Raw genomic sequence first — 12,240 nt, 5'->3', positions numbered from 1 at the left:
TTCTTTTTTATAGATGCATAAAATAAGAGAGCGAAGGAGGGAGAGGGAAAGAAGAGCAGGAAAGATCCTGAAAGGAGGAAGAGGTGGCGAAAAAGCAACTGCCTTGCAGGATTTGTCCTTCTCAGCACATTGGCGAAGACTTGGGTTTCTTTTTTAAAGGACTGCTTTTTGGAACTCCACATTTGAGCTCTCTGCTTCCTGCTTCCTCCTTGCTGTGGTGGCTGGGATGCTTCTTCCATGATTTTTTGACTCTAGACTGGGCAGTTATCTGTGTGAAACCAATCAACTGCGACCTTCTCTTAGGGTGAGGTGGGGGGTCTCTTTCCCTCCTTCTCCCTCTGTGATTCACCTTCCTTTTCACCCTGCCCTGCGGCGGCTCCCCACTTACCTCCCTGGACGACTCGGAGGTGGAGTCCACCACCAGCATCTTGGCCTCTGCGAAGGAACAAGAGGCCCAGTTTGAGAAGCTGACCCGAACGCTGGAGGAGGGACGGCGCCACGTGTCGGCGCAGCTGGAACGCGTTCGGGTCTCACCACGAGATGTCAACCCACGTGGCCAATGGCACACTCACCCGCCGGCATCAGGATCACAGTCACCTTCTGTAGAGCAGTGTCCCCAGGATGCGGGAGCTGGGGCAGACTGTGGAGACCTATACCCAGTAGGATGCTGAGGGAGCCATGTCTGTGGTCTCTGTGGAGACCTCAGATGATGGGACCACTTGGCGCACAGAGACCGCGGTCAAGAAAGTAGTGACGACCGTGACCACACAGACAGTACGGCCAGTGCCTGTGGACCAGATCTGTTGTCTGCGGATGCCTCATCAGTTTCTAACTATATCCAGACTTTCGGTCATGACCCAAAGAAAGGCAACGGGGGACCTGGTTTAGGCATGGTCTAAATGGTAATTGGGGGCATGGATACAGTTTCTCACTATATCCGCTATATCCAGACTTTGGGTCGTGACTTCCACAAAAATGGCAAAGGGGGACCTGGTCCCTATGTGTGGCAAGTAGGCACTGCCACCCTTCTAGGAACTTCCACTACCCTCCTGATGGATATAGCCACCACTATGAAGATGGTTATCCAGGTGGCAGTGGTTAACTATGGCAGTCTGTCCCAGGTGACCCGCACTGAGAAGCGGTATAGGCCCGGCATGGAAGGCTACTGGGCACCGAGTACACAGGTTGTTTATGGGCCCCTACCTCAGGTTCAGGTAGGTGGGAGCAGCATGGACCTGCATCGCTTTCATCCAGAGCCTTATGGGCTGGAGGATGACCAGCAGAGTGTGGGCTATGAGGATGTGGATTATGGTATGATGTCTGATTATGGCACTGCCCATTGGACTGGGACACCCTCTGACCCTCATCAGCACCTCAGGATCTATGAGACACAATTGGTGAGGAGGTGCCATCAGATCAGTACTCTTCAACTCCTTTGGCTCAGCATGAGCGGGGAAGTTTAGCAAGATTGGATAGGCTGCACAAAGGAGGGCCCCCATCTCCTAACTGGAGACAGCCAGAGCTGCCAGAGGTGATTGCCATGCTTGGATTTCACTTAGATGCTGTCAAGTCCAATGCAGCTGCATACCTGCAACACTTACGCTACCGCAATGACAAGGTGAAGACCCACGTGCGGAAGCTCAAGGGCATCCCAATACTGGTGGGATTGTCAGAGCACCCCAAAAAGGAAGTGCACCTTGCAGCCTGTGAAGCTCTCAAGAATATCTCTTTTGGACGTGACCAGGATAGCAAGATTGCCATAAAAAACTGTGATGGTGTGCCTGCCCATGTACGATTGCTCCAAAAGGCTCCTGATATGGACCCTACTGAAGTCATTACTGGAACCCTGTGGAATCTCTCATCTCATGACTCAACCAAAATGGAGACTGTGGACCATGCACTGCATGCCTTGACAGATGAAGTGATCTTTCCTCATTCTGGTTGGGAGTGGGAACCTAATGAAGACTGTAAGCCACGTCATATTGAGTGGGAATCAGTGCTCACCAACACAGCTGGCTGCCTTAGGAATGTAAGCTCAGAGAGGAGTGAAGCTCGCTGGAAACTTCAGAAACATGATATATGTACCACATTTTCTTTATTCACTCTACCACTGATGGGCATTTAGGTGGATTCCCTATCTTTGCTACAGTGAAGAGTGCTGCAGTGAACACTCATGTTTATGTGTCTTTATAATAGAATGCTTTATACTCCTTAGGCTATATACCCAGTAATGAGATTGCTGACTCAAGTGATATTTCTGTCTTTAGGTTTTTGAGGAATCACCACACTGTCTTCCACAATGGTTGAAATAATTTACATTCCCACCAACAGTATATAAGTGTTTCGTTTCTTCACAACCTCACCAGCATCTGTTATTTTCTGACATTTTCATAACTATTCTGACTGGCGTGAGACGATATCTGATTGTGGTTTTGATTTGCATTTCTCTAATAATCAGTGATGTTGAGGGTTTTCCTTTTTTTAGATGGAGTTTTGCTCTAATTGCCCATGCGAGAGTACAGTGGTGCGATCTCAGCTCACTGCAACCTCTGCCTCCCAGGTTCAAGCAATTCTCCTGCCTCAGCCTCCTGAGTAGCTGGGATTACAGGCATAAGCTGTCATGCCCAAGTAATTTTTGTATTTTTAGCAGAGACAAGGTTTCACCATGTTGGTCAGGCTGATCTCAAACTCCTGAACTCATGATTCACCTGCCTCGGCCTCCCAAAATGCTGGGATTACAGGCGTTAGCCATCACACCCAGCCAGGTTTTTTCATATGATTGCGGTGCATGTATGTCTTCTTTTGAGAAGTGTCTATTCATGTCCTTTGTTCACTGTTTAGTGTGGTTGGTTGATTTTTTTTCTTGTAGATTTGTTTAAGTTCCTTATAGATGCTGAATATCAGACCTTTGACAAATGCATAGGTTGCAAAAATTTCTCTCATCCTGTAGACTGTTTACTCTGCTGATAGTTTCTTTTACTGTGCAAGAGCTCTTTAGTTTAATTAAATCTCATTTGCCAATTTTTGCTTTTGTTGCAATTGCTTTTGATGTCTTTGTCATGAAATCTTTCCCCTGCCTATGTCCTGCTTGTCCTTCTTTAAACAAACAACAATTTAACTGAAAAAGGCATCAAGAAAACAATTCCAGTTGCAATAGCATCAATAAAATACTTAGAAATAAATTTAACCAAAGAAGAGAAAGATTTAACAGAAAAGATGGTAAAACATTGATTAAAGAAATTGAAGAAGACACAAATCTTATATTCATGGATTGTAATAATTTATATTGTTAAGATGTCCACACTAACCCAAAGACAACTACAAATTTTATGTAATCGCTATCAAAATCTCAATGACATTTTCCACAGAAAGAGAAAAAACAGTTCTTTAATAAGTATGAAACTACAAAAAACAACAACAACAAACAAACAAACAAAAAACCAACAACAACAAATAGATAAAGCAACACTGAGCAAAAAGAACAAAGCTGGAAGTATCAAATTTCCTGATTTCAAATTACGTTATAAAACTATAGAAATCAAAAAGACATGGTACTGGCATATAGATAGACAGGTAAATCAATGGAACAGAATAGCCCCAAAATAAACAAAACCATAAGTGGTCCACTACTTTTTAACAAGAGCAATGAACACACACAATGGAGGAAGGATAGCCTGTTCAATATATGGTGTTGATAAAACTAGATATTCACATGCAAAAGAATAAAACTTGGTTCTTATCTTTCAAAATACATAAACTCAAAATAAATTAAAGACTTAGACATAATACCTGAGATAATATATTTCTGGAAAAAAACATAGGAAAAAGCTTCATGACATCAGTCTTGGCAATGAGTTTTTTTTAATGTGACACCAAACTTTTTTTGCAACAAAAGCAAAAACAAGTAAGTGGGATGATTCCAAACTAAAAAGCTTTTGCACAGTAAAGAAAATGGTCAACAAAATGACAACACAGCTTATAGAGGGAAATATTTGTAAACCATGTATCTAATGGATTAACATCCAAAATATGTAAGAAACTTACACAACTAAACAGCAACCAAACAAACAAAAACCCCAAATAACTCAATTGAAAAATGAGTAAAGGACTTTTCCAAACAAGACATAAATATGGCCAACCAGGCATGCAAAGGTGCTCAACATTACTGATAATCAGGGAAATGTGAATTGAAACCACGATAAGGTACCACCTCATTCCTGTTAGGATGGCAATTACCAAAAATGTAAGAGATAAGTGTTGGTGAGAGTGTGGAGAAAAGATCGTATACTATTCGTGGGAATGTAAATTAGTACACTGATTACAGAAAACATTATAGATGCTACCATATGACCCAGCAATCTCTCTTCTGAGTACATAACCCCCAAAATGAAATCAGTACCTTGAAGAGATGTCTGCACTCCCATGTTCATTGCAGCATTATTCACAATAGCCAAGACGTGGAAACAACTTATGTGTCTATCAACAGATGAATGAATAAAGAAATTGTCGTATATTATTCAGCCTTAGAAACAAATGAGACCCTGCCATTTGTGACAACATGAATGAACCTGGCAGATATTTTGCTAAGTAAAATAAGCCAGACACAGAAAGAATAACACTGCATGATCTCACTTCTGTGCAGAATCTAAAACAGTCAAATACTTAGAAGCAGAGAGTAGAATGATGGTTCCTCAGAGCGGTGGAGAGGTGGAGGAAACGAGGAGATATGGTGCAGTTATGTAGGATGAATTTGTGCAGGGATATAATGTATAATACAATGGCTAGGGTTGATAATTCCGCATTGTGTGCTGGACATTTTAGATTTCAGGTGCTCTGCTTCAAACTAAGGTAGCCATGTGAGAAGAAGCATATGTTCATTTGCTTGATTGTGGTAATTATTTAGTATATGTATATGTATACCAAAACATGTACACCTTAAATATGTACAGATTTTACTTAAAAGTAGCAAAACACTTAGAAGGTCTTTGGGAAGAAAAGAAATGACTAAAAAGCCTTAGAAAAATTTAGATTGAAGTTATGAGAGATAGAAAAGCGGATGTGAGCAAAACCATAGGCTATATGAGAACAAAAATTCAGAGGAAATGCTGGCCTTTGGAAGACATAGATGCATTATCCTGGGTAGTCACTGAGTTGATGAAAATACAGTGGTATTTTGAAGTCAATAGCAGAGTATGTAAAGATAATCATGCATTTTTCTCATAAAGAATGGGGACAGGACATTGAACGTAAGGTACTTATGTTGAGAATCACATGGGTTTCCTGTTAACGTAAGAGTTTATCCCCTTACTGAGAACACAGGGCTGCTGAAAGTGGATAATGAGATAATCATTAGGCTAAACCCAGCCAATCAAAGACTAGGCAAGAATACTTTTTGAAATTCAAACTATGAATATATACATATGTAACTCTTTTACAGAAAATATTGCGCTTTAGGAAACATTTTAACAATTTTTTTTTTGTTTTTCTATCAAAATTCATCTGTCATGAAGTCATAGTTGAAAAAGCTATATTTAAGATTAGAAATGGTCACACTGTTTATTTAGATGATCTGCCAATGAAGCCTCATTTAGAGTGTTCTCTAAGTGAATGTTTAGACACCAAAGCAGGTTAGTAAATATTTTCCACTAAACTGTGGAGAATATATTTTTTAAAAAACATAAATCTTATGATATATCTATAATTGGTCTAGTTTCAGCTAAAGAAAATTGAGATAGAAGCGTAACAAGTATCTTCCAGTGGACGTAAGAACTTTCTGTGAATAACAAGTTACCAAAATATGCCAACTAATGTGTATTACAAGACACTTCTTATCATGAAGGTAAAAAAAAAGTGAAATTAATCTTCAAGAGTGAAAGGGTCCCCCGTGAGACTGAAGATTGAAAAATCACCATTTTGTTTGGTATAAAAAGATGACCAGGGACCTCCAAAAATGTTCAAGTTGAGTTTTGGAAAAATAAGCCACATGATCCCTGCATTAGAGGGTAGTAAGAAAAGTCAAAATGCATGAGGAAGTCAGGGTGATAGAACAAACTTGTCAAGGAGCTCTGAGAGTGCTTCTGAGTTTGGCTCATATAAATTATAGAGGTTAAGTTCTCTCTTTCTCTCTCTCTCTCTCTCTGTCTCTCGTGTGTGTGTGTGTGTGTGTGTGTGTGTGTGTGTGTGTGTGTGTCAGGAGCTGGGGGTGTTGAAGGAAGCAGTGGTGGTTGGTACATAGTTTGTGCCTGAAGGGAATAAAGTCCCACGGCTTTTGCATATTTGAAATAGCTGACCGAGGACTAGAGTCTTCTTTTGGAAGTAGGGAGAGATATGGAGAGAGGAGAAAAACCATGTCTTCTGGAGTCAGATAGATCTCATTTTAATTCCAACTCTTTGGTTTATGAGCTGTGTAAGGTTGGGCAGGCTGCACAGCTGCACTAACTTTCAATTTTCTCATGATGAAGTGGGGTGAATAATACCTATGAGATCATGTAACTGAAGTTCCTACCACATAGTGAGAGTTCATTGTCTTCTAGGTCTTTCTTGACAGATATGGCAGCCACTAGCCACATGTCACTGTTGGACACTAGGAATGCAACTAGAATCACATATTAACAGGATGGTATTTTGCGTATATTAAGTTCAATAAAAATATGTTGTTTAAGTCAATTTATCTTTCCTCGTTTTTTTTTTTTTCAATGTGGTCACTAGAAAGTAAAAGTTAAAATCACCTATGTGGTACTCATTGTATTTTCCTTGAATAGTTCTAGATATTCTCCATATTTGGAAGGGGCTGATGACCTTGATAAACTGCTAAGATGAGGACAGCGATCAGAACTCCCAAGAACCTCGGGAATAGGCTTAGAGAATGTCGTGGTGTAGCCAGGTGTGTGAAGGAGATGGCAGAGAAAGAAGGAACTGGAGTGAGAACAAGATAAATGTTTGAAGCAATGATAAGAAACATGCTAATAACTAACTTCATTGACTTTAGCTGAGGGGAGACACTGCTCTGTACTAGGGGAGTGACTGCTGGGTGTCCCTCTCTGAATTGGAAAGAGCTAAAGGTGAGGCTTCTTGGACAATGGAGCTGCCATATGTGGAGAACATAGAGTATGATTGTGGAGTCCTGGATTGGCTGCATGTGTTTTACCTTGAGGGTGGGCAAGTTGGCAGCAGGCGGGATACACTGCAGAGCTATGGAAAGGCTACACACAGCACAGGGACACTCCCTGGGATCCCACAACCCCCAGTTATGTTCTTGGGAGCCCAGGGTCTTACTCGCATAGCTTGTACTTTGCCTTGTAGAGCTGCGTGTCAGTAAGTGGGAAGAGGTTGCCTGTGGTTTGGTTTTAACTGCAGTACGTGGGGAAACCTTTTTTAAAGAGCTTTAAAGAACTGTGGAAAAATTAGATTATAGAAAATGTAGTGAAAATATCTAATTATGGTTAAAATGTAAAAGCCTAACTTCAAGGCCAGAGGGAGAGTGAAATAGAGACGAGAGAAAAAGATGTTCTTTAGGCCTAATGGAGTTTGGTTTATAAACTCAATTTGAGTGTTTACTTCCATGGTTTTCAACATTTTATTGCCTTTTAAAAAATTCTCTGTCTCTCTCTGTTGGCTTGGAGTCAGTATCATCCTCTCGGGTGCAGATGGCAGGCTTTGACTTATTTTGCTTTCACCATGTGGTTGTGTGGAAACCCACCCAGACATTTTTCTGAAGCCCTCCACCGCCCGCCCCCCACTTCTCTCAGCTGGATTTGCCCTGTGAATTAGATCTTTAATTGTACATCCCTCTTTTCCTTGCTGGGTGAGATCTTTGATCCAGAAACCTTTACAGATGCATTTTTTTTTTTTTGGCTTGAATTTTGGATTTTAGCTTGTGTCTGTGTGGACTCTGTAATCTAAAAGCAGTTTCACAAATAGAATTGAGAGATAAAGTTAAATGTTAATACAGCCCAGAAGTCTCAGAAGTAATCAAAGTGTACCACGATAGAGCAAGCATCAAGTACCAAGAGCAAAGGCAGGAAGCCGAGGGAACAGAGCTGCAAACATTTATCGTCTGTTAAATGTAGCTGGCTCCAGTTTGCTTGCTGTCACCAGTTCCATTGATTGTTTCAGGACCATCTGGGTTACGTACAAAAGTGTGGCTCTCAGATGGTTTCACCAGCTTCTCTCTCTGCAGCAGAGATTAAAACAGGGAGTTAGGTTTGGAGCTGCAGCCTTCTGTAGCAGATACTCCAACTGTCCCACCAACAGTCTGTCGCACTGATTTTCTATGACTGCTGACAGATGCACACACAGCCAGTCCTGGGGAGGAGGAGTCTGAGCCTGGGAGGCTGAGAACACTGGGTAGAACTCACCCTGTGGCCACCGACTGGCTGTGTCATCCTGGGCAGCCTCTTTTTCTCTCCAAATGCAATGTCATCACCTAGAAGTGGACATAATCATACAGTGTGGGGATAGTCTGAACACAGGATCAAATGTCTTTGTAAAGCATAATGGCCAGGGTTTGATGGACAAGGTACCTGGGGAATCTGGGTTTTTCTTTCTTAACTCTTCACTTTATTCCGGTCACATTCTAGGCATAGCTAGATGGGGTTGTGTTTTGGTGTGCACCATTTACTAGCCCTTTGTCTGTGTGAGAATCAAATTGGTTTAGCAAAGAATGAATCTATTATCCAGAACCCATGAATACATTATTCTAACCAAGTGAGAAAAAATGATGTATGTATGATCATGTGTGTATAAATGTGTGTGTAAATATACACAAGCGATCATGTGTGCATCAGTTGTGATGTGCCCTTGAGAGCTTGGTGAGGAAGTAAGGGTAGATTCCTAGGCCATGTTTAGGGGCCAGATCCCTAGACTGCAGGATCCAGTGTCCCCTTGGTACTTTGAACCTGGAATGCAGTAATAGGATGGAAAACATGGTTACAGCCAATCAATCCTTTAGTTTACAGCACTGAAAGGAGCTAAGTTGTTGTGGACAACAACAGTGGCTGGTGAGTGGGACTTCCTGCCACTTACCACTTGTTGCTTTAATTTTTGGCAAGATGATTTTTATTATGTCTCCATTTTCTTTACTCGGAATGGAATAATAATGACTACCTCCTAGACTAATTGTGAGAATTAAATTACTTAATTCATGTACAGTGCTTACTGTAATATTGTTACATAGTATTCTCTCAAAAGATAAAAGCTTTCATTATTTTTGTTATTGTTGCAATTATTATTATTACTATTGTTATTAAATTCCTACTCTTAAGATGTCTGAAGCTACCCCAATTTCTGTTTTTTTGTGACCTTGTTTTTCTATCTTTCTTGATGATTCTACTGTATTTGATATCCTTCTAAAGGTTTATTTTCTATTTACATTAACCAGAATCATTTTTCTTGTTTATTGTAACAAGGCATAGGCATTTGATCAGGAAGCAAACCCTAATACTAAAATTCTTTCCCACTAAACCTCAAACATTGTTTATTATACTTGATTAATGGTTTTCTGGCCTCAATAAAGGAAAATCTTTAGTTATCCTTTATTTAAAAATCGAATATATTTCTTCCTGAAGTCACTTATTGTAATTATTTTCACTTGTCCTTCCTTTAGTCTTCTATTTCTAGACACTTACATAGAAAGAAAAGGAACACTAGAAGTAGAAAGCTGAGCCCTAAAACAGTCTAGGGGCTTTCACTGTGGTGGTCAATTTCCAATCTGGAAAAATTAATTCTGGTAAACCTGCCTCTAGGATGCACACTTACTGCCCACGTTTTCCTGTGTCTTGTTTATATTTCTATTTCATAGAACAACTCTCTGCTAAGCCAGAGCTTACCGTAAACTATGGTCTTAATAAGAACTATTTTGTTGTTTTTCCACAGGTAGATTTTGAGTCATACAAGGACTCGTATTTTTGCCTGACTTTATCTCATACTTTTTTGGTGTTGGTATTTTCAATTATAAAAAAAAGAAGTGTTGTCAATAACAGGAGATAAACAGGAAACAGCTGATTTGATCTTGATGGAAGAGACTGCTAAGGTAGGAAGGAAATCAAGTGAACACAAGTTTTAAGGTAATGTTAGGAAAATTTTAGCAGTTGTGAATGCTTTTGAGAACACCATGTATGAAATTGGGTTGCATTATCCCTTTCTTTCTCTTTCATCCTCTTCTTTCATTCTTGGCACTATTCTGGTTTGAATTGTTTATGTAAATGAATCAGAAATTTTACCCTTTATTTAGCAAGAAATATGTCAGCATTCGAAATCCATTTAACTTTATATTGGAAATGTAGATCGTACAGGTTTTGCTCAGGCTTTCCACTGGGGCTGGAGACAACAGAGCAAATTGCCAACCCCAGGTTCCGGCTGCTGGCCTGCCATGGATTCCCCAGCAGATGCTCCATGAGTAACATGTGCATGTACAAGCTGGTATTTGCTTTGAGATTTCATGCTGTCAGCATGTTCTTGACTCTGTACAATTGAAAAACCATAGCCCGGCCTTTATACTGATTTGTGAGCAAATTATTTTCATGTTGTTTTAATTGGCTTCATTATACAGCTTTTCCTGCGAGGTATAACTTAGGCTCAACTGTTATGCCACATCATCACTAAAATCATCTCTTAAGCACGGCATTTAAAAAATCTGATAATGAACTTTAATTTTCAAATCATGTGAGATTGTATTGTCTTAGTTGTAGAAATACAAACTTGTAAATTATTAAAGGAGAGAGAAACAAACAACAAAAAAGACCTCTGTATTTGCATTATTTTAACAGAAACCTTCCTGACATTTGAACACCATTCAATTTCTTTCTTCTATTACCAGGGCTTTTACATTTTCTATTAAGTCAGTTTTTCCCAGATAGTGGAGTATTTACAATAATCATTTTAATTCATTTGAGTGCATATCCTATATTTATTAACCATTCCTTGATTTTTTGTTACTTATGTTCACACTTTGATATGTAATAGTAAAATAAGGGGGACCCGAGATGGCTGAATAGGAATAGCTCTTGAGTGCAGGGAACAGCACAGAGGGTGAGTGATCACCACATTTCCAAATGAGTTTTTGCTGCCCACAGATCAGGAGATTCCTGGGCTGAAAAGCACCATGAGTTTCCAGCATGGCTGTTTCAGTTGGCGCAGTGGGTCTACACAAAAAAAACTCTCACAAATCTGGGCAGCCATTTCAATTGGTGCCTGGAATGCCTGGGAGACAGAGTTACCCATTCAGCTGAAAGAAAGGGGGCTGAAACCAGGAGCCAGGTGATCCAGCTCAGCAGTTCCCACCCCCACAAAGACCAGCAATCTGAAATGCTCTGGATGGAGAGTTTCACAGCAAGTGCAGCTGGACCCGGGACAGTCCAGCTCTGTGGGGGTAAGGGTGTCCGCCATTACCGAGGTAGTCCACCACTACCCAGGCAGTCTGCCATTACCACCGTCTGCCATTACAGAGGCAGTCCACCATTACCTAGGCAGTCCGCCATTACTGAGGCAGACCGCCATTACTGAGGCAGTTTAACTATACCTCTGTAAACAAAACCGCAAGGGAGTTCACACTGCAGCTGGGCAGAGCTCACAGCAGCTCAGCAACGCCTCTGCTGGCAGACTGTGACTGGGCTACCTCCTGGCTGGGCAGGGCATTTCTGAAAAAAGGCAGCAGCACATCAGGAACTTACAAATAAAGCCCCACCTTCCCAGGACAGAGCATCTGGGAAAAAAGGTGGTTATGAGTTCTGCTGCAACAGACTTAAACATATCTTCCCAGCAGCTACAAATGAAACAACGGAGCTCCCAGCTCAGCTCCTGAGCTCCTATAAGGGACAGACTGTCTCCTCAACCCCTGTATATCCAAAGAGACACCTCATAAAGGAAAGCTCAGGCTGCTATCTAGCAGGTATCCTTCTGGGAGGAAGATAACAGATGAAGAAACTGGCAGCAACCCTTACTGTTCTGCTGCTGCTGCAGGTGATCCCCAGGCAAACAGGGTCTGGAGTGGAACTCCAGCAGTCCTACAGCAGGGGGGCTGACTGTTAGAAGGAAAACTAAAAAAGAGAAATAAATAACTTCAACAAAAATAAAAAGGACATCTACTCAAAGACCTCATCTGAAAGTCACCAACTACAAAGACCACAGGTAGATAAATCCACAAAGATGGGAAGAAACCAGAGCAAAAAGGATGAAAACACTAAAAACCAGGACACCTCTCCTCCTCCAAGTTATCACAGCTCCTCACCAGCAAGGGAACAA

At 41.0% G+C, this 12,240-nt stretch overlaps 1 pseudogene; it reads left to right on the top strand.

Moving 5' to 3' along the window:
- The first annotated feature begins 606 nt into the window (after positions 1-606).
- LOC116527433 overlaps positions 607-12,240 on the top strand; it is a 60,777-nt pseudogene continuing 49,143 nt past the window's right edge.

Source organism: Sapajus apella, unplaced genomic scaffold (assembly GCF_009761245.1).
Source record: "Sapajus apella isolate SASKATOON/1434 unplaced genomic scaffold, GSC_monkey_1.0 scaffold54, whole genome shotgun sequence".
Classification (NCBI taxonomy): Eukaryota; Metazoa; Chordata; class Mammalia; order Primates; family Cebidae; genus Sapajus; species Sapajus apella.
The sequence above is the reverse complement of the archived record's forward strand: the minus strand, read 5'-3'. Positions and strand labels throughout refer to the sequence as shown.